Below are 22,962 nucleotides of genomic sequence, written 5' to 3'. Positions count from 1 at the left end.
ATAGTGTGTACAGGTGATGGGAAACCTGCCTTTGGTCATGCATATACTCCCTTTTCCTGACAGTAAAATTCCATGCATATAATTACCTTTATGGTTCAGTGAGTTTGGAAACATCTAGTCTATACTGAACATTACACACTGTCCACAAATACGGTTTTCACATGTAGACACTTCCCCAACTTAAGCTGAGTGTCAGGGCATAGCTCACAAAATGACCGCTGTCTTTTGCCAAAGAGGATATGAGTTGACTCCCAAGGCATAGGAATAGCTAGCCTGCTTCTTGTGTGGACTCCATACAACATCTTGACTAAGTGTAGTCATTTTGCATCCTGTGTGATTGGAGCTGAGAGTTAAGGCTGTTGAACTGAAGTGTGGACAAGGCAGAGAGCCATATCCCTGTGAAGACCCCACTCACAATTGCCAGACAGGATGGCTTGCTTGGGAAAGGTCTTCTGTCAGACCTGATGACCTCGATTTGATTTCTGGGAGCCACCCACTCCTAAGATCCTAACATTATACCAAACTATGAGTCCATTAGCGTTCACTATGGCAAATCAATGAACATGGGTGAGGGGTTCCATCAGGGGAATGTCCTGAAAGCCGTGGTACTGCAGGGTCTATACCTAGCACAGATGATAATGCCCTGTAGTCTCGTAGGTGGAGGGTCCTTCTCCTGGCCTTCTTCTGCCTGTGTACTTTAGCCACTCCCCAGGTCCCAGAACTACTGAAATTAGGGCTGATTTGCAGACAGATATTTGGGAGTGTGATCAGATGCCCAGGTTAGGGTCTAAGATAACCCCACTCCTGCTTGGAGATGATGTCAACAGTCCACAAGCCTCATCATGCTGATCTCATGAAAATGGCTGCAGTCTGGCTTGGAGAATGGCCTCTTACAACACTTGTGATTTATCTAGTTTGTGGCAGAATACCCAGAATAGCATTTTACCATTTATTTTGTAGACTACATTTTGACAAACCTCAGAACTCCGAGACTTCAGAAAACATAGTCAATGTTGGCGGTTTTCTGTATTTTCATAGAGGTTATTTATATTTACCATGCACACACACACACACACACACACACACACACACACGTGTGTGTGTGTCTTACCATGTATTCTGTACCTACTATTTATGCTCTCTGTCTTTTTTTTCACAATGCCATCAATACATTAACCAGCATGACATTTTAGTAGATGGTCAGATCATCACATTTTTATGGCCTATGTGGCTCCAAATCAGAAAAGTGATATTCTGCTCAAGTATATCACTGAAGGCTTGCTATATACCTTTTGGTTAGTGTTATAATGGGGGAATGAAAAGTACTGACAGATCAATAATCCTGTCCCAGTTGCTGGGGTTTGTATTGATTTTATCTAATCAAGAAACCGTATTAGGAGCAGAACATACAATGGGAGTCACTACTTAGTTAAGTTTATGACCATCCACTGGCCATCTCTATGAATTATTATTTTGTGCTTCTGCCAACCTCAAAGTTACACGGGGCTGGGACTATAGACATCTGCTTTTCACCAAATATTTAACGGCGGGGCTGTTTTCTCGGGTTCTCTAGGGACAGAGCAATGCTTTGTTGTGGTATTTTTGTAGGAAGAGAGAAGGGTTTTCTGTCTGCCCCTCTACTTTCTTGGCCCCTATTAGAGAGTCACTTGGCAAGTTCATATTACTGCTGAAGATGTCCATTCCAAAATACACCCAGGGAATAGGACAAGCCATTGAGGAGGTTTGAGAGCCCACTGTACTCATTATGCTGCTGGCCAAGGTCAAAGCTGTGTTTTACACTTGGCCTCTGTGATGTGTTGAATGAGAACTGTCTCCCACAGGCTAAGGTGTTTGAATATTTAGTTCCCAGTTGATGGTGCTGTCTGGGGAGGCTTAGGTGGTGAGGCCTTGCTGGAGGAAGCATGCCATTGTGTTTGTGTTTGAAGGTGTGTGATCTCCTCTTCCCGTTCCTGCCACTATGTCTGCCTCTTGCTGCTATGTCCCTGATCACTATTCATCCTTCTGGAACCATAAGCCAGAATGAACATCTTGTGTAAGTAACAGGCTTTGGTTATGATATTTAGTTACAACAACAGAAAAGTTAATAATGCAACAACCTCCATTATTTTCGACCTGGCCTTCGGCAGACCTTGAATTTTAGAGATCCAGATTAGCTAAAATCCACTGTTTAACAAGACTCCTCAAATCATGGATTTTCTTTCCTTCATACAAAGTTACCCTCTTAGTGTCTTTGACATTTTGTACTGCTGTAAGACAGTACTACACTCTGCGTAGTTTAGAAATACCATGTTCGTACAGTTCTGGAGCTTGATCCCCTGGACCATTATAACATCGGACTTGAGGCCTGTTGGAAACATACTTCCTGGTTAGTAAAAGACCTCTTCTTACTGAATGTTCTCGTTGTGAAAATAGCAAAGAAACTCTCTCAACCTTCTTTTTTAAGAGTGTTGGTCCTACCTCTCCCTGGCATTTAGCTGGCTTTTGGAAACCTGTCCTCCATGCTGGATCACCTGGTCCTGCCTGAACTTGATGTGCCATGTTTCGCCTGTTTCTTTCTGAATGGAGATGGAGGAGTAGCAGATGGGAAGGGATAGATGGGAAAGGGAAGGGGACAGGAGGAGAGGAAGGCGGGGAGACTGGTTGGTATGTAAAATAAATGGAAAAAATATTATTTAAATACATAAAAAAGTGGACTGGTCCAATTCACAAAGGCTCTGGCCTTGCATATAGTTGCCTTCCAAGGTCCCTGTGCTGGACGCTACAGAATGTGTGAGGTAGCTTGCAGTTTTGTGGCCTTTCACGTGTGATTTACCAGGTCTAATTTCTTGAACCTAGGGTGAGGTAGTACACTATGGTGGGAGCGCATGGTGAGCAGAACCTCTTCCCTCATTGTCAGAGAGCAAAGGAGAGAGAGAGAGAGAGGGAGAGGAAGGTTCCCCTTTGCCCACCCCCAATTTAAAAAAAAAGATTTATTTTTTCTTTATGTTTTTGTGTTTGTGTCTGAATGAGTTTATGTGCACGACAGAGGCAAGGCCGTGTTTGAGCCCCTGGAGTTGTAAGCTTACTGATACAGGCACTAGGAACTGAACCTGGGTCTTCTAGAAGAGCAATAAGTGCTCCTAAGCACCAAGCTCTCTTCCAAGCCTAATCCTTTTGGACAACATGCCTACTCATTTCCCTCAAGGTGCTGCCTCCCAAAGTTTCGTTCCCTCCCAGTGCTACTACACTGGGATGTGCTCCCATTTCCGAGTCTTTCTAGTCACAATCAGGTACACAAATTTCTGGGTCATCTGTCTCCTTTTGTTTTGGGGTCAATTAGCATCAACAAGCTCTTCCTGTTGGTAACAGCCTAGTGTTTTTTTTTTTTTTTTTTGGGTTTTTTTTTTATTTTTTTTTTTTTTCGAGACAGGGTTTCTCTGTGGTTTTGGAGCCTGTCCTGGAACTAGCTCTTGTAGACCAGGCTGGTCTCGAACTCACAGAGATCCACCTGCCTCTGCCTCCCGAGTGCTGGGATTAAAGGCGTGCGCCACCACCGCCCGGCTTGGTAACAGCCTTCTGATAATTTTATTGGCTCTACTGACTTTTCTGGGTATGGGGCTTAGTATGATTTATGTCAGGATGTTTGCACGTGGCTTTCAACAATCCTCCTCTGTTGAAGTCTGGGGACATTTTCAGTTTCCCTTGACCGCCTGGTGGAGAGAGTAGCCTTCGTGAGTATGACACCGGGTGAGTGGGGTGAGGAAGCCGTAGTGAATGCAAGCATTCCTTTCATCTTTGAATTTTTTTCTTTTATGTTACATCGAAGACATTCTGACAGTCCAACTTCATCTAGCGTTCATCACTGTTTGCTAAATAGCCAGATGAACAATTCAAACCACCCCAGCATCTTGTGTGAGGACATGGACTCTGCAATGTACCAGGACCATCCAGTTAACTCAGACGTTTCTCATCCCCTCCTGTGCAGTCCCTCAGGTTCCACACCTACACATCCATCCTGAAATAAATTACCCATGTCCTGCTACGCATTTTAGAGAATAATCCTTTCCCTCCCAAGTTAAAGTTCGAGTTGGCCCTCTGAGAGACGCTGGAATAAGACTTTACTTACAGAATCAGAGTTCTGTTAGTCCAAAGTGATAGTCTCAAAATGAAAACTCTGAAAATGCTCTCTAACCTGACTCCACCCTCCTCCCGTTTTTTCTTTAAGATTTCTGTTGAGTTTAAAGTGAAGATCAAAATCTCGAACTTAATATAGCACTGCCTGGCATACTCTTGGCTTTATTTGTACACACACACACACACACACACACACACACACACACACACACACACTTTCTCTCTCTTTCTCCTTTAACTTCTTAGATTTTACTTTTCAGAAATCAATATAACCTTTACTTCCTCCTCCCAGCTCCCCTTCCTGTCAACATGATCCAGCCCCCTGGCATCCTGTTTCCCCTTCATCACCTTGACTTTGATTTATAATCAAACGTACAGTGTTCTAACTTCCCGGTGGAAGATTTTTCACCTTTGATAACATGCGGGCCACAAGAAAGTAGGCACCATGTTGTGCTTGCTTGATGCTGAAATTCAAGTGCTCAGCGTATTCTAGCATGTTGGTGTGTGTGAGTGTGTGTGTGTGTGTGTATGTGTGCGTATACCTGTATGCATGTGGGTACATATGTGTGTAGAGGCTGTAGGGGAGTGAATCAGATGTCTTATTGGTAGCCCCCCCCCTTTAGAGATGAGGTCTCTTTCTGATCTTAGAGCTCACAGACAGGCTCTGCCGTCCCAGTTCGGGATGGCAGACACACAGTGCTACCCTGGCTCTCTCTCTCTCTCTCTCTCTCTCTCTCTCTCTCTCTCTCTCTCTCTCTCTCACACACACACACACACACACACACGTGCTCAGTAACTGAACTTGGGTCTTCGTGTTAATGTAGCAGGCACTCTACTAATGGACCATCCCGTCAGCCTACTATTGTGGTTGAGTAAGAGATCCTTAAGAATTCCAGGTGCAGTCAGAGATGGCTTCCCGAAGAAGAAGACTGACCTAGGGAGTGACTGAGTTGGTTTTTCTGTGGGTGTTTGAGAGCTAGTTGTCTGGGGTTTTTGTTCTAGATCCTATTCTGGCATGATATTTGTGCTGGATAGTTAAGTGTCAGCTTGACACAAGCTAAAGCCATCTGATGGGAACTAGATGGGAGGGGAGGGAGGGAACGGGATGAGGAAAGGAAGGGAACATTGTGGTTGGTATGTAAAATAAATGAAAAATGTCATAAAAATTATTTAGAAAAAAGAAAAAGAAAATGCCTCCATAAAATTGGGTTGTAAACAAGGGCATTTTTTAAAATTAGTGATTGATGGAGGAGGGCCCAGCCTATTTTGGGCAGTGTCAACCCTGGACTCTATAAGAAAGCATGCTGAGCAAGCCATGAGGAGCAAGCCAGTAAGCAGCACCCCTCCATGGCCTCTGCATTAGTTCCTGCTTCCAGGTTCTATGTCTGCTTGAATTCCTGTCCTGACTTCCTTCAGTGGTGGACTATGATGTAGAAGTGTGAGCCAAATAAACCCTTCCTGCCCAACTTGCTTTTGGTCATGTTGTTTTCTCATAGCAAATAGTAACCCTGAGTAAGGTAATATTCAAACCCGAATCAGGCAATTGTGATTTTAAATCACTGTCTAGACTTAAAGAGGTAGCAAGGTAGCATTTTCTCATTAACATTTTGGAGACCATTGATTTTTCGGACTTTCTTGCCTACTTCTCTGCTGCTATTTATTAACCACCTTTATAAACTGACCTTCTATTTTCTCTACTGTAATGTTTAGTGCGTAGATTTTTGGCTATTAACTTAACCTAATTAGGTTGAGTTAGGGAAATTTTAGATGCAGAACAATAATATTTTATTATCCACAATTCTGTGTACTATGATTTAAGTGTCCATAATCAACCACTGTTAAAAAATACTAAATGGAAAATTTTGAATATAAATAGCATTAAAAACTGCACAGTATTTATATGGGTATTTTGCCCGTTTGTATGTTCGCATACCGCATGTGTGTCTGGTGCTGGCAGAGGTCAGAAGAGGACACTGAATCTCCTCGGACTAGAGCTACAAGCAATTGTGAGCTGCTGTGTGGCTGCTGGGAATTGAACTTGAGTCCTCTGGAGGAGCAGCCAATGCTCTTAGGACTGCAGCCCTACCAGTTATCCTTTAGCCACAAGCCAGGGGGTCAAGGTCAAGATGGGGGAACCCACAGAGACAGCTGTGAGCTCATGGGAGCGGATGGACTCTGGACCAACAGTTTGGAAGCCTGCGTGGGACTGACCTTGGCCCTCTGCATGTGAGTGACATTTGTGTAGCCTGGTCTGTCCGGCTCCTTGCAGTGAGATCAGGACCTGTTCCTGGCACTTAGGTAGTTTTGAGGGAGCTGTTCCCTTACTGGATAACCTCTCAGCCTTGATGCAGGGGGAGGAGCTTAGTCCTATCTCAACTTGATGTGCCCATGGGAGGCGTGTCCCTTTGTGAATGGAGAGGTGGAGGAGTGAATGGGAAGCGGGATAGATGGGAGTGTGTATGGGGGGCATAACTGGAAGAGAGGAGGGAGGGGAACTAGCCAGTATGTAAAATAAATGAAAAAATGTTAAATAAAATAAAATTATAAAAAAAGAAAAATTCAATTAAAAAAGTTATAAAAAGAATTACACACTATGAGTAGCCTGGTGAAATCTCACAGTCCCGCTCTGTCCTGTCTAGAATGTGGGTCACTCCTCTGTTCACAGTACCCTTGCTTTCTGTGACACTCACCCATTAGTCTTCTAACAGCAATTGCTGGTCATGCTATAGCAGGGATTGTGTTCATGAAACACTTGCTTTACTTAATAATGGCCCCAAAGTACCAGTGTGGTCCTTTTGTACTTTTGTTCCTTAGATCATTGTGACCGCCGTGTGCTCATTGTTCACCATTCACTGTGAAGTTTATAAACTAAGCTATCCAATCTGTGTAAGAGGAGCAACCAGTATATGCAGGCTTCATTGCTATCTGAGGTGTCAGGCTTTTTAGCGTCTGTGGGGTTTTGAACTTATCCTTGGAGCATAAGAGCAGACGCCATGATGTGTCTGTGTCCACAGCTCTCTAAAGTTCTGTTAGGAGTGTGGGAAGCATTTCCAAAGATGAGAACACAAAGGGAAACTGGGAAGGTGAACTCTAGTACAACTTGCTCTTTTGCTCCAGCTATATTTCCTTGTTGGAAGTGATGCATCCCCTTTTATCACCGCTGTTTCATTTGTCCAATAAATTCCCAATTTTCCATCTTCAGTAGCATGGCCTGGCTTTATCTCAGGCAATTGGTTCCAGCAGACAGACTGATTAGAAGGCATTTCCTCTCCAAGTTCTGTAGCTCGATATTCTTGTTAACTTTTATCATCAGGGCCATAGAATTCTCTCTTAGCACTGCCTGAATGCATGCTTAAATAAAAATGGCTATGGCCAAGCCTCCATCCTCTGCCATGTGAATCCCAATTCATCTCACTTGGATGCTGTTGTAGAAATCCCATTTAGGTATTGGTCCAAGGAATTTCATAAGTGACTTGCTGTCTTAAAAAAGTTATTCTACAATGACTATTTAATTCATGTGTAAGGATGAGATCATCATCTGTTTGCCCTGGGAAAGATTGGTGTATTTAAAAAAACAAAACCAAAACAAGTCCATGTTTTATTTATTTTTTTTCCATTTATACTTTGAACTTCAGAACTGGAGTCATGATAGTCCCTGGTTTGTGGTATGCTCATCATTGTGGTGTGTGGCCATAGTTCATCTTACAGCAATCTGAACATGACAGGGTCTGACAATGGGATGCTATTGCAAATGGTGATGGGTGTTGGGCCCTGTGCCAGGGTGTTGCTTTTCTGAACTGTGTGGCTACAAGCCTTTCTGTACTTGCATCTTGCCAGCATGTGGGAGAATTTCTAAGGGTGGCATTTTAAAGTGTGGGAGATGCTCTTGATGGACATATTCTAAAACACATGGAGCCTTTTTGTTTGTGTTAACAGAAGCTGTATAATGGTATCTTTCTGGATTTTATTTTGTTTGTTAATTAATTAATATGTAATATATTAGACAGAGCTTTCTCTGTAGCTCAGGCTAGTCTTGAACTCATTGTGTAGCCAAAGCTAGCCTTCAACTCTCCTTCCTCTCCACTTCCGTACCCTGAATGTTGGAATTTAAGTGAGGGTTCATTACATCCAGACCCTTAGTAGCTTCATCGTTCATGGCTGTCTCATTTCCTGGGGGTTGATGGGTGTGCTTTGCTCATCTTCTGCTGCATTGAAGATAGTTTCCTGTCTGTAAGTAGCGTCCTTCATACCTTGTTGATATGAACTCACAGTCAGATGTAAGTAGCATTTTCCATTTGCCTATTGTACTTTGAGAGTTCCAGCTCTTGATTTTGAAACAGTCAAGTCCATTAGCCATTAATTTTATCTAATTTTAAATTTGTTTTTGAAATCCTTTCAACCTCTAGCTCTGCTTTCCTTGTTAAATGAGGCTAACAGCAGCCATATGTACATCTGATGGCATGGTAATTGGTGACTTTGTTGTGGCTCTTTTCTCTAAACAAGAGATAGTAGGTGTCTCATAGTCAGTCAGTCTACTAGCTCTCTGTTCGTCCATAGCTTCTCTGCCAGAAAGGGCTGCAGGGCAAGTGGATGAGTCAGAACTTTCCAGAAAACTGAACTGATAAGAGGTGGGGGGGGGGGGGGGGAGGAGGAGGACCAGAGTGAGAGAAGAAAGGTTTTAAAGGAATGGGATGTGCACGATTGTAGCATGTAAGATCTACGTGGTAGCATTTCCAAAGGGCTCCCAGCACAAGGTTGGTCGACATCACTGGGCTTTGAAATCCTCTCCCGTCACGTGAGTCTAAGTGGAGTGTTGCTGTAACATGTTTCCCTATCTTTAAGTGTTTGGGCATCTCTTTGGATTCTTGTTGGCTATCAGTCACAGAACTTTCTAGATAGAGAGCTCTCCCTGTGTCAATGCTTGTTTGCAGCAGCCTCTTACCTGTGGCTGCGCCTGTGCCGCTGGGTATGGTTAGGTTCACTTGGGGCTCCACAAACCAGCTGGCCCAGGTCCTGCTTGGTGCTCGTGCCCTTGGCATTTTCAGGGAGCTTCTTGAGCACCCAAGGAGTCTGGAGAAGCTTGGCTTCCCTGATTAGTGACTGAAGTAATATTCTAAATGGGGCGCAAATGCCAGAGAATTAAAAATACTTCTTGTTTTTGAATAAGAAGCTGCCATGTTCCCAGGACAGCAGGGCTATATCTGGAGGAGCAGCTGCCAGCTGTCTCCTGGGCTCCCCTAACCAGCTGATGTGCCAAGGGCTCCCCATTCTCCAGCTCCCCAGCTTCCCCCCACCCCCGCCAAACAGGCCTCTGCAGACAAGGGCTGGGGGAGCAGCTGCCTCCTGGAGCTTCCTCATCTCCGTGTTTCCACCGTCTAGCTCGGAGCCTGGCATGGTGCAAGTGCAAGCTGTTGCTCTTGAGGTTCCGGGCTGCTCTGGTTCTAGGCTGCTTGAGCAGGGGGATAGAAGGAACGCCTGTGATTGGTGAAAGGAGTCAGTGTGACTGGAGGATGGTCATCCATTGCTCTTCAGGATGAGTTGGGGGAGCACCAAGGTCCATGGTCTCTTGCTTACTGTTTGAAGACACTTAAGGCTGAATTCTGGTTAGTTTGTCCGGCTTTGTCCTATTTATCTTTGTGTCCTCTGCACAATATATTGATGTGGATGTGTTGTGTGCTCAGTGAATATTCTCAGTGTGGTGTTCAAATGCAGGCGTTGTATCTGTATACTTAAATTTTTAATTACTCTACTTTTCTTAGGTATGCATAGCTCAACCTAGTCCCTTTAAATAAAAGATCACAGCAATAAATGTGGCTCCTTCTTCCCTGGGTCTGGGGTGCCATAAGGAGAGAAAGAGAGAGAGATCTGTTTATACTCCTCCCAGGGCCCGTAACTACCAGGATAATTTCATGAAAAGGCCAGGCGGTTAAACTAGGATTTTGCTGAGACTCAGGAAATTGAAACACAGGAGGATAGAAGTGGAAAAAAAAAAAAGCATTAAATTTTACATCTGTGAGCCCTGGTTCTAAAACTTTAAAAAATAAGTGCAGCCTGCATTATATAAAAGTGTGCAATCCCTGGATGGGCCCTTCTGCTTTCCTGAGCAGTTCAGAAGGGTCATAGGGGATAAGGGGAGAGGGTCTCCGCTGTCAGTCCGTGTGTGTGGAGCCAGTCGCTGTTAGTGCATGGAACAAATCAGGGCAGACATTGTTGTGCCTTCCCTTTCTTATTTTCTGTGAAATCTTGGTGTTTTAGGTTGACTTGTATCCCCTCAGTGACAAGATGAGAACACAGCCCTGGTACTTGCGGATGCGACCTTATGTGAAAGTAGGACCTTTGTAGTCAAGATTCCCATGACCCCAACCCCACCTAACAAGAAGAAAAATGTCAGAGTAGAGACACCCAGAAAGAGAGTGCCACAGGATCCGACACATTCCAGCCATGGAGTTGAGACACGTCCTGCAAGTGTCAAGGGACATTTCATGACTGTTGGCTGCTGTGTGGTGTGGCAGCCACAGGTGCCCTGAAGGAGACTCTGCCTTGCAGCACGTGTCCTTCCTCTGCAAGACCAAACTCCTTTAGGGAATGTTTCATAGGACTCACAAACACCAGGAGGAGTGGCTGAATAGGGCTCTAGGCTCAAGAGGAGCAATTTGAATATAAAGTCAGGTGAGGTCCTCATGCGTTTACCTCTGCTGCTTCATGCCCCATCAATGTATGTTCTGTGTTTTCTGATTTGAATGGGGTTTTTGCTCAATAAGTAAGCTTTGACTTAAAATGCTCTCATTGAAGATTTGACAGCAATATGTCTCATGTGTGTTTTACCGGTTTTCACTTGTATGTTGTGTGTTGTATAATATATGTAAATGAGGTTGCATGAGTGCATGGGTTGCATGTTATAGTTAGGGGGTGACTCTAGGGAACCGTGGAGTCTCGGGATCAAGCTCAGGCTATCAGGCTGCCAATCTCCTCTGCCCATGCCATGCTTACTTTCTGTCTGCTTGTTTTATCGGCACTTGCAGGTTGGAGTTTTGAGTACAGAACACTTAAACCGAAGATTCCACTCCTGCTCCTCTTTGCTCTTGCCATTCTTCCGACTTCGAAGTCCTGCCAATCACTCATCTGTTCATCATGACAGTTTTATCATTTTAGATGGTTGTGTGAGTGCAAGTGACCGGCCTGCGTAGATGACTGAGCCAATAAAGTGACTTCTACAAAAAGTCAGGGCTTGAGATCCATGCAGAGCATCACGTTAAAGCTGGTGTTGTGGACATCAGTAAGCTTGGGCTGTGGGAGAGTGGAGACAGGAAGGTCCTCAGAGCTTGCTGGCCAGCAGTCTCAACCATTGGTGAGGGCTGGGCTCAGTGAGGGACACTATCTCAGGAAATAATGAGAGAGTAATCAAGAAAGAGACCTGGTATAGAACCTGCACATATGTGTTCCCATATTCGCATGTACTCACAGAGACATAGGCGCGCGTGCGCGCGCGCGCGCGCGCGCGCGCGCACACACACACACACACACACACACACACACACACACACACACACACAGAACCAAACCAGCATCAAAACAGCAAGCCATAGAAGCAGACAGGAATCGAAACAAGAGGCCATGCATTTGAAAGAGAGCGAGGAGGGGTATATGGGAAGGCTGGAGGGAGTAGCGAAGGGAAAATGACATGATTTATATTATGATCTCAAAATAAAGGAAATAAAAAGATTGTCTTCTTTCAGAGTAGTTTTTTTTAATGTTCATCTAAGTTGATGCGTGTAACAGAAGTTTATTCCTTTTTAAATTGTGTTTCACCTAATAGAACAGAGGTAATATCTACTACATTCATCTTTTAAGGAATAATTTGGGTCCTTTTTGGTTGTGTAGATTATGAATAGTACAACTAAAATCATTTTTGTGTATATTTTTAGTTAAATTTTAATTGTGGTATGTTATAGTTTTCTTTTCGTATAGTTTCCTGTGGACTGTCTTTTTGATCCATAGGTTATTTATAAATATATTTTCAACTTTTCAGCATTTTCTTGTTCTATTTGTATTACTGAATTCTATTTTGAGCCCACTGCCATTAGATAATATACTTTGGATGATTTATTTTTTTGTATTTGTCAGTATCTATCTTATCATATAGGCTATGGTGTTCTTGGCAGTGTTCCTCTTTACTTGGTAATACCTGATATTCTGCTGCTGTGTGAGAAGTATTGTATATAGGCCGGTAAGGTCTTCCATGTAAATGGAATGACGAAAAGCCTACAAAATCAGCATTAAACTTCTTTAGAGGTTCAGAACTGATAAATTCATATATGCATTATTAAATGGGATTTTTTATTATTATATTATTATTATTTATTTATTAAAGATTTCTGTCTTTTCCCCGCCAGTGCCTCCCATTTCCCTCCCCCTACCCCAATCAACTCCCCCTCTCTCTCAGCCCAAAGAGCAGTCAGGGTTCCCTGCCCTGTGGGGAGTCCAAGAACCACCCATCTCCTTCCAGGTCTAGTAAGGTGAATATCCAAACAGCCTAGGCTACCACAAAAGCCAGTGCGTGCAGTAGGATCAAAACCCAGTGCCATTATTCTTGACTTCTCAGCAGTCCTCATTGTCCGCTATGTTCAGTGAGTCCGATTTTATCCCATGCTTTTTCAGTCACAGTCCAGCTGGCCTTGGTGAGCTCCCAATAGATCAGCCCCACTGTCTCAGTGGATGAGTGCACCTCTCGTGGTCCTGACTTCCATGCTCATGTTCTCCCTCCTTCTGCTCCTCATTGGGACTTTGGGAGCTTAGTCTGATGCTCCAGTGTGGGTCTCTGTCTCTATCTCCATCCATCGCTAGATGAAGGTTCTATGGTGATATACAAGATATTCACACATTAGAGTACTACTCTGCCATAAAAAACAATGACTTCTTGAATTTTGCATGCAAATGGATGGAAATAGAAAACACTATCCTGAGTGAGGTAACCCAGACCCAAAAAGAGGATCATGGGATGTACTCACTCATAATTGGTCTAGCCATAAATAAAGGTCACTGAGTCTATAATTTGTGATCCTAAAGAAGCTAAATAAGAAGGTGAACCCAAAGAAAAACATATAGTTATTATCCCTGCTATGGGAAATAGACAAGGTTGCTGGGCAAAAAATTGGGATCTTGGGGGTGGGGTGTAATGGGGGTAAGGGGAGAAGGGGAGAGAAAAGTGAGAAGGGGAGGATGGGGGGAACTTGGGGAAATGGGATGATTGAGGATAAAACAAGGTTGGATAGAGGAGCAGGGAATCACATAACTTAATTAAGGGAACCACCTTAGGGTTGGTAAGAGACTTGAACCTAGAGTGGCTCCCAGGTGCCCAGGGCAATGTCCCCAGTTAGTTCCTTGGGCAGCTGAGGATAGGGAACCTGAAATGACCCTATCCTATAGCCATACTGTTCCCAGTTTCTTGATGCTGATAGGGATCCTGTTCCTGAGTGAGCTCCATGCCTTCCTCCTTCCAGCTTTCATGGCTACATTCAGAAGACAATCTGGGAGGGATGTTATTACTTCATCATCCTCTGCCGTGGTTCCTAACCAGATGTGCACCTTGAAATCAGCTTTTGCACATTTTCCCCTTGAACGGTGTAGATGCAAGAAGGCTTCGCAACCCCTTCTCATCCTCGACTTGGAGACCCCTGAACAAGATAGTCAGAGAGCAGTGTTTCTCACCCTGCACTCCACGACCCCCTTGGTTGAACGGCCCTTTCATGGGAGTCACCTAGGACCATCAGAAAACACACACGCTTGTGTTACAGTTCATCACAGTGGCAAAGTTACAGTTATGAAGTCGCAACAAAAATAATTTTATAGTTAGGGGTTCCCACAACATGAGGAGCTGTGTGAAAGGGCCACACCATTAGGAAGGTTGAGAACCACTAGTCAAGAGGGAGGCCTTGGATACTAAGGAATTGCTATTAGTTGGGGAGAAAAGACATCGTGCTCCACACTAGCTGGGGACCCCTCCACACATTATGTATATTTTAGTGTCCTCCCCCCTCCCAAACCCATCCGACAGCTGGTCAGTTCATCGGAATCCCATGACTAGTGGCACGCTAATCCAGACCACACTGTTCCAGAATGATCCACGGGCACTCTTGTTCCAAAGACAGCTTCAATTTTCTGTGAGTGTGGCATTATTTTCTCTAGGTGTATGGGTTCCATTTCTGGAAAATTACTTTTAACATAAAAATCCCCAAGTCTAACATGAACATAAATGACAAGAATGGAGGAGACAAACACACGCCTTTGAAAATATTTTTATAGGAGACCTGCGAAGCCAAGCAGGTCTAGAAAGGGCAATTTTACATTTGCAGTTGTTTGAAGCAGGTCTAAGCTGGAAGAAAGGTTCAAAAAATACAAGCCCAGTGACATTTGTACTGAATATGTTGTCTTCTTCTTAATAAACCTCACATTAGGTACTTTTTATTGCTCTAATAACTTTTAACCGAATTTAAAAGTAGGGGATTCTGGTTTGGGAAAGGCAAATCTTTAAAACAGAGAATCACATTGTCTGCTTCTCCCAGGGAAGATGGAGCCCAGAGTCTCACTGGTGTGTGAGCCACTGTGTGCATTGGGATGGCTCAGCATTAATGTCACTGATGTGCAATTATGTGCTGAGTAGTCAGGTTTCGTAAGTGCATGTGTGTATGTGGATGCGTGCATGTGCATGTTTGTGCAAGCCTGCCTGTGTACACGTGTGCCAGGTGATCCGAAAGGATGGGCTGCTGTTTCCTCCTTCCATGACTTCCTAGTACAGACAGCCCTTGGTATCCGTGGAGTCTGCATCTGCGCTGCACCAACCACAGATCGGAATTGAACACGAGTCTACAATGGCCCATTCTGCACTGAACACATGCAGATGTGTCCCTGTTGTCATTATCTCTTAAACAATACATCACAGCAGCTATTCACATCTCATTTGCATTATTTGAGTTATTATGAATAATCGGTAGATGAACTAAGGTATACAGAAGGATATATTTGGTATTTATGTAAATTCTATGTCATTTTCTGTATGTGGATTCTTTTAAAAAAATTTTTTTTAGAAAACCTGTGTGTGTGGGGGTCTCAGAAATAGTACCCTGCAGATACAAGGGAAAGCTGTATCTTCAGGATCTGCTCATGTCTATGAGTGTCACTGAGCCGGTGGCTGGAGCTTTGTGTGTTCCTCATCCTCTGAAGTCATGTATGTGGTTTAAGGAAGGGGATAATGGATGCATAGAATACGATGCTGATTGGCTGCATTTTGAGCAATTTCATGGAGTGTACCTGAGTCTAGATCAGCCTTTACATCAGAAACCATCCCGACTTCCCTCTGCCGTCACACAGATGCCAACACTTGATGATCCTCGGGGCAGCCCCTGCAGGCCAGGCTACCAGCCTGTGGGCCACTGACCAGCACGTGTAGTCCCAGACACAGGGTCTGTTTCTAAAGTGGGAAGAAATGCTTAGGGGCATCGGGTCAAACCTCCTTCTGGATTACGTTTGCTCATTTTTCTTTGCTACTCTTTGGTGTGCTTGAAAAATTGAAGCAGCTTGCAGCCCCTGGCCCAGGACATGTTTGATTAGCTGGCTCATTGTGGAAGATGGCTCAGTGGGGTAAGAGTCCAGCAAGGTTAAAAGTTGCAGTGTTCATCTCGGTGGCAGGGCCACCTGCTGTGTATGTGAACTGGTCACTCAGTGGGGCAGCTGCGTGATGGGGCTCACTCTTACTTTTGTGGCATGGTACCATGCGAACAAATATCATCTATGAATCACCATTCATAACCAATGGGTCTGCTGGTTTTGACTTTGGGCAAGTCTCATTACTTCTCAAGCCACATTCTTTTCTCATATGATAGATACATAATATAATTTCCACTTTGTGGTTTCATCATGGTGGTTAAATAGGAGAATGCTTGCAAACATGGTTAGCTGGATGGAATAAATGCTAAATATATCTGAACGATGCCTTTCTTCCTCGTTTCTTTCTCCTGCTGATAATTGTGAGTTCCTGGAAAGAAGCCTAATTTCTTGGAAGTTTTACTCATGAGATAAACGGAAATGAACTGTGTCCTCTCCTTTTCAGATTTGTCAGAAATCTAAATGGGACAAACTAAAGTTCTGGGACCCCTAGGCTGTCAGTGGAAATTGATGGTTATTAATTGGTAACAGCAGATCATTAGTAGTAGCCTCCCTGACCGTGTAACACATCCATACTTCTGCATTTTTTGCTATCAATAACACACAAAGGAAGGTCACTCTTACACCGTGACTCTCTCCAGTGAGGCTGTGTCCTGGGACCCACTGTACCACCGACCAGAGAATTCCAGACCTGAGTTCCAGAACTGAATACTTTTTTCCCCGTGCATCTCTCAATCCCAACTACCCATGCTCAGTCAGAACTGCTCCAAACCTTCATGACACCCATCCCTGCCTACGTTCTCCCTCTGTAACTGCTGCCCTGGGCGCAGAATGCTCCCCCTTGCCACTTCTTTTTTCTTTTGAGTAGAACCCGATTGTATTCTGTAGTAGCTTGCCAAGTTGAAGGTCTTCATTCCTTCCCAGGATGCCTCATCCTCTGTCCACACGACCGTCTGCAAGTTATCTCTTTTCATGCTGTGAGGTGGCAGGGCTTTCTATGTTTTGTGTCTAGATCTTTCTAGACTTTGTCAGTTGTTCCTGTTAGCTTCTCCCCATCTTGGATGCCAGTTCACACTCCTCCATTTACCCTCCACTGAACAGCTTGGCTCACTCTTCCATCTCAAATCGAACTTGTGCTTACTGACATTCATAGTGTGGCCTCTCATGTACCCTACCTTCTCATCTGTATAAATTACATTTCCCACAAATAGAACCTTCTCTGCCTGTGTTAGGATCATACCCTATACACAGTCACTTTCTGCAACCACAGCATGTCCCGATAATGCAAAATTTAACAGAACAGCCCCTACTATTTGCAGTGCCCCACTGAACATCGCTCTGTGGGGTAAGACCCAAATCCAACCCTGCGTTCTTGCAAAGCCTTTTTCTTCATGTCTTCCTACTTGAAGGCCACAGTGTTGGTCCATAATAATCTCTGCTTTACCCAATCAGTTTTCTTTATCCAGTTCCTTTGTGATATTTACCGGGTAAAACTGAGCTTGACCGTCCTCTTTTGCACAGAGTATCTGAGCATTGCCGAGGAAAATCACAACTCCGGATGCTGCTTTCACTTTACATTGTTGTTATAAACTGTGCTTTCCCACTTAGCTCCCTAAACCCTCATGCTGTGTTTCATGTGCTCTTAACTCCTCGCTCTCTTGCTCCTATGAAAAACCTCCCGGCAGAATGGGAGGAAGACATGGCTCAGTGGGTAAGAGCACTGGCGGATCATGCAGAGGACCTGGGTTTGACTCCCAGTACGCACACACGACAGCTCACAATCACCTGTAACTCTAGTGCCAGGGGATCAGATGCTTTCTTCCAACTTCTCTGGGTGCCAGGCACATATGTGGTTCATGGACAGACAAACAGGCAAAACATCCGCGTTTATAAAATAGACAATCAAAAATACTCGAGAGAAGCATCTTAGGGAAGAAATATTTATTTTGTCTCATAGTCCATCATGGTGGGGAAGGCGCGGCAGAGTTCACAGTGGCTGGGGCATGCGGTGGAGTCTCCTCACATTTTGATGTATCAGGAGGTTGAATGCTCTAGTGAGAACCAGAAGTTCTCACTAACCTTCAAGGCCTGCCCCCATTGGTGGGCATCAGCTAATTGGGACTCATGTCCCAGTATAACCTTCAAGGTCTGCCGCTATTGGCGGGCATCAGCTGATTGGGACCCTTGTCTCAGAGGTTCCTTAACCTTTTAAAAACAACCTGCTCTCTGGGGACCAGTTGTTCAAATACAGGAGCCTGTCAGGGACATTTCACACCCAGTTCACGCCTAAATGCCTCGTCATCTATCTCGGATACCCCCTTTTCCATGACAGTACTTTGCATTGTATTGAAAGGCATTGAAAGACATTCTTTTGCATGTCTCCCCTGCATTGCTGTGTTAATCGATTTTCTGCAGCTACAACAAAGTACTGGATGCAGGCCATTATGAAAGATAGAGACATTCATTCAGCTCACAGTTTTGAAAGATGGAGGTCTGAGACTTGTGATCCCATGGCTTGGCCTCTGAGGAGGCTGATGGATGCTGGCATGCCATGGTGTGAGTGTGTGCGGAACACATTGTCGCATCTCCAACTAGGGCAGAAAGAGGATGGTGACTCAGGTTTGTTCCTTTTGTGACAGAATTTAAGAGGCTGAAGAACTAGCAAGAAGTCATATGTGAAGCATCTCAGAATGTGTCCTCTGTGTCTGAATGACCTCTCTCTAGGCCCCACCTCCCTGACGTTTTTTAAAACCACTTCCTAATAGTAGCCCCCAAGGGCCCAAGTCTTTGTGGGGCACATGTGCACAAGCACCGACCTCACCAGAAGCCAACTTATCCATTACTTTTCGCTTTTAAAAATTGGTTTTAGAATTTTCTAGCTAAGCAAAAAATCCATGTCCTCCCGGTCTTCCCATTAGCACTCGTCTGAGTTCTCTGTCCTTGTGTCTGCTTCTTCACCTAGCACAGAGGCTACTGAGTCACCCTTACCTTCTGGAGATGAGCTTGTGCAGACCGACTGTTTCCACCTTTCATGTTCGCTGCTTGTTTTATCTCTTTGCTCTTCCTGGAGTATCTGCCTACACTGGGAACCACCTCCTTGCCACCATCTCTTCTTTTGTCCTCTGTGTTAGCATCGTACCAGTGCCTGTCTCCCTAATGTGAGACCATTTTTCGCAGTCTTCTTCACAGAATGATGCATTCCATGGAACGGCAACTGTCCCTGTACCTCAAGTGGAGTCCCTGTTCCTTCTCTTGTTTCTGCGTCTTCTCTCTGTATCTCATAGAGACCAAAGGTTTCAGGCATTTACCAAAGTACTCAAAATGAGACATTCACTGTCACACTTTCCCTCTGAGCCTTAAACCTGCTTGATTGTCACACATATATCTCAGCCTTGACATATGCAAAAGAGAACTCTCCAACCTTATTCTCCCCCAGTGTTTTCAACCTCATACCCATCTCTGGAGTTTCCCAGTTACTTGAACACAAAACAGTAATCATGCCTGATGTTGATATTTTCTATGCATTCTTTATTTAATTCAGTGGGTGTACCAACATTGTAAGGAGTTAGAGTTAGACAGAGGGTTATTGGAGCATCTCCCCTCACTGACAGCAATCAAATGATTTCTGGAATCTTGCTTCTAGCCCCGGTGGGTCATGGGGGGGACGACGACACAGTTTCTGAAGAAGCAGACAAATCATGTTAGAAAGTCAAGCTTTCACCCAGAGAAGGATTACCCATGCCATGTTGACCAAGGAGGCAAGCATTAACTGAGAACATAGAGAGCTTGTACTTTTTAATAACTAAAAGTGACTTTTAAAGTTATAGGTGTCATTTTGAGACCAGGATATAGAATTCGAAGGCAAAGATTTTCTGTTTTGCTTCTTCTGGGTTCATATCATTCAAGAAAGCTGTCACAATAAACTTGACTTTTTTATTTCCTACTTGAGATTTTTATTAAACTTTATATAAAACCAGAACTTGCATAGAGCTCACCTTCTTCCTGCTGAGGGCTTTGTCTTTTTCCTTGACTCATCCTAGCTCTGGGACCTTTGCAAGCCATCTGATTCATAGCATGATTTTGACTTTATTTCTCATTTTCAAAAGACTACCTTGGCAGAAAAGCCAGCCCCAGAGTCTGCCTTGTCTTTCAGCATCTCTCTTTTAGTGCGTGTCTCCTGGTTACCTTTTTTGGATTACCCGTGTCACTATGTGCTGTCTCTTTTAATGATTCTGATGGCAGATGCTTTAGCTAGCCATCCGTCACTATGACAGAACGTCTGAGGTCATCAGCATATAAGATGAAGCCTTATATTGGGTTGTGGTTTGAGAGTCTGCGGTCCATGGTCACGTGGTGCCATTGCTTTGGGCCTCTTGCAGTACCAGCATTGCAGCGAGTGTGTGGTGGAGGAAGTCTGCTCACCTCATGAGTTGGGAAGCAGAGAGGGAAAGAGAGGAGAGGTCAGAGTCCTATCTGCTCTTTCATGGTCATGTCCCAGCGGCCAAGCATTTTTCTTCTAGGCACCACCTCCTAGAAAGGTTCCTTTACTTCTGGTAGAGCCATGGGTAGGGGATTAAGGCTTTAACACATTGGCTTTTGTGATACCCCAGGTCCAAACTTTTAAGAAGTGATGGACACAACTATTCTCTCAGCCTAACGTAAGCCCTGGCATGTGTTAGAGCATAACAGATACTTCTTAAATTGAAGAATAAAATTCATTTTACTTAATGACTTACAAAAATTTTAAAAAGCTCTTTTTTGGGGTTAGGCATGAAATAGCAAGATCTATCTATCTATCTATCTATCTATCTATCTATCTATCTATCTATCTATCTATATCTATCTGTCTGTCTGTCTATCATCTATCTATCTATCTATCTATCTATCTATCTATCTATCTATCTATCATCTATCTATCTGTCTGTCTGTCTATCATCTATCTATCATCTATCTATCTATCTATCTATCTATCTATCTATCTATCTATCATCTATCATCTATATTGATGAGCAGAGGAAGTAGTAGCTACTGAGAACTAATGACACTTGGTTCAGTGTCATTGCATGCTTCCTCTTAAGACAATATGATTGACAAGCTCATATGCTTCTGAAACATTTACAAAAGTGTCCTCATAGGTTTGAGCTATTATAACCAAATACCCTAGATTGGGTAGTTTAAAACCAACAGACACATATTTCCACAGTTCTGATCAGAGTGGTGACAGATTTCAATGTCCGGCGAAGGGCCATGGCTCACAGATGGCCATCTTTTTGCTGTGTTTGCACACGGTTGAAGAGACAAAGGAGTGACCTGGGGCTTGCTTTGTAAGGACACTAATTTCATTATGAGGTTTTCACTCTTATGACTATACTACTTCTTAAAGGATGGACCACTCTGAGGATTGGAATTTCTACATATGCATGGGAGCATGAGCAAAGGTTTAAGCCTTACCAGTAAGAAATAGTGTTTTCTTTTTTTTTTTTCCGAGACAGGGTTTCTCTGTAGCTTTGGTTCCTGTCCTGTAACTAGCTCTTGTAGTCCAGGCTGGCCTCGAACTCACAGAGATCCGCCTGCCTCTGCCTTCCGAGTGCTGGGATTAAAGGCGTGCGCCACCACCGCCCAGCCCAGAAACAGTGTTTTCTATATTCTTCCTGCAGATCACCACTATATTATATGCTTTTTATTATTTATGTGTATACATGCATGGGTAGATATGTATACATGTTCATGTGTGTGCAGTTATATATGTGTTGTGCAGACGTGCACAGCAGGGTCCAGCCTCAACTGTCATTCCTTATCATGTTCTGTCATATTATTTTGTGAGACAGGATTTCATATTAAGACTGGGAGCTCAGTGGTCAGACTAGGCTGGCTGGGCAGTGAACCTCAAGGCATTTGCCTATCTCTATCTCCCAGTGCTGGGATTATAATTGCTCTCCACATCTGGCTTTTTACATGGGTGTTAGAGATCAAACTCAGGACGTCATGCTTACCTGGGTAACACTTTGCAGAACGAGCTATCTCCCCAGTCCTGTATTACATGTTTTTATTTTCTGGCTTTTATAACACTTAAATATCTTGGGGCCTTGCTGATAAGAAGGAGACCGTTAACAGACATTGCATGTGGGAGCTAATCCAAAGACCACACCACAGCTGTCTCTTTTATGGAATTGTTAGTGGTCAACACACTATTCTTTTACCCTGTTTACCGCGGGGCTGGGTATCAGACAACTTCAATAACCTCTGACTCCCCAGACCCTACTGCTAATATTCATAGCAGTGTGTAAGTCAGGGGTCTCTGGAGGTGTAGAACTAATAAATAGAATGAATATATATATATTCATTAGTAAATAGAACTATTAAATAACTAAGAAATAGAATGAATATATATCCATCCTATTAGTTCTGTTCATATATATATTATATATATAATATATATAATATGATTTATTAGAGTGGTTTACAGGCTATGGTCCAGCTAGTCTAACAGTGGCTGTTTATCAATCGAAGGTCTAAGGATCTAGTAGCTGTTCAGTGCATGAGGCTGATGCCTCAGCTGGTTATAAGTGTTCACTGGAATCCTGAAGGCCTAGGTTTTAACACCATGGAAGGAATAGCATTTCATGGAGAAACAGAGAACTATAGCTTGCTTCTTCCCTGTCCTTTATATAGGCTGCCACCAGAAGGTGTGGCCCAGATCAAAGGTGGGTCTTCTCTCATCAAAAGACCCAGCTTAAAGGTGGGTCTTCCCGTTTCAAATTATTTAATAATAAAAATAAAAATAACAAAAATCTCTCATAGACCAAAGGTGTGGTGGTGCACACCTTTAATCCCAGTATTCAGGAAGCAGAGGCAGGTGGATCTCTGTGAGTTCTAGTACAGCTGGGTCTATCCATAAAAACCCTTTCTTAAAACAAACAAACAAACAAACAAAGCAAAACACAACAAAAGCCCTAAAACCAAACCAACCAAACCAAACAAAACAAAAAATTCCTCACAGGCGTACCCAGCTACGTGGGTTTTAGTTTGACTATAGGTAGTCGGGTTAGTAGCCGAGAATAGCCATCACAGTGGCCAGGGCTGCGCTGGCTTATGTTACCCAGCCGCTTTCTCCCCTCAGAAAGCACAATGAGGGGTTCATATTTTCCTCCTACCCCTCTGCCCCCT

At 43.8% G+C, this 22,962-nt stretch overlaps 1 protein-coding gene across 5 annotated transcripts in view; it reads left to right on the top strand.

Annotated features, from left to right (window-relative positions):
- Grid1 (glutamate ionotropic receptor delta type subunit 1) overlaps positions 1 to 22,962 on the top strand; it is a 725,743-nt gene that overhangs the window by 332,975 nt on the left and 369,806 nt on the right. The window lies entirely within an intron of this gene.

Source organism: Alexandromys fortis, unplaced genomic scaffold, assembly GCF_014885135.2.
Source record: "Alexandromys fortis isolate MF-2015 unplaced genomic scaffold, M_Fortis_MF-2015_v1.1 scaffold_46, whole genome shotgun sequence".
Classification (NCBI taxonomy): Eukaryota; Metazoa; Chordata; class Mammalia; order Rodentia; family Cricetidae; genus Alexandromys; species Alexandromys fortis.
This window is presented reverse-complemented; position numbering and strand designations above follow the sequence as displayed.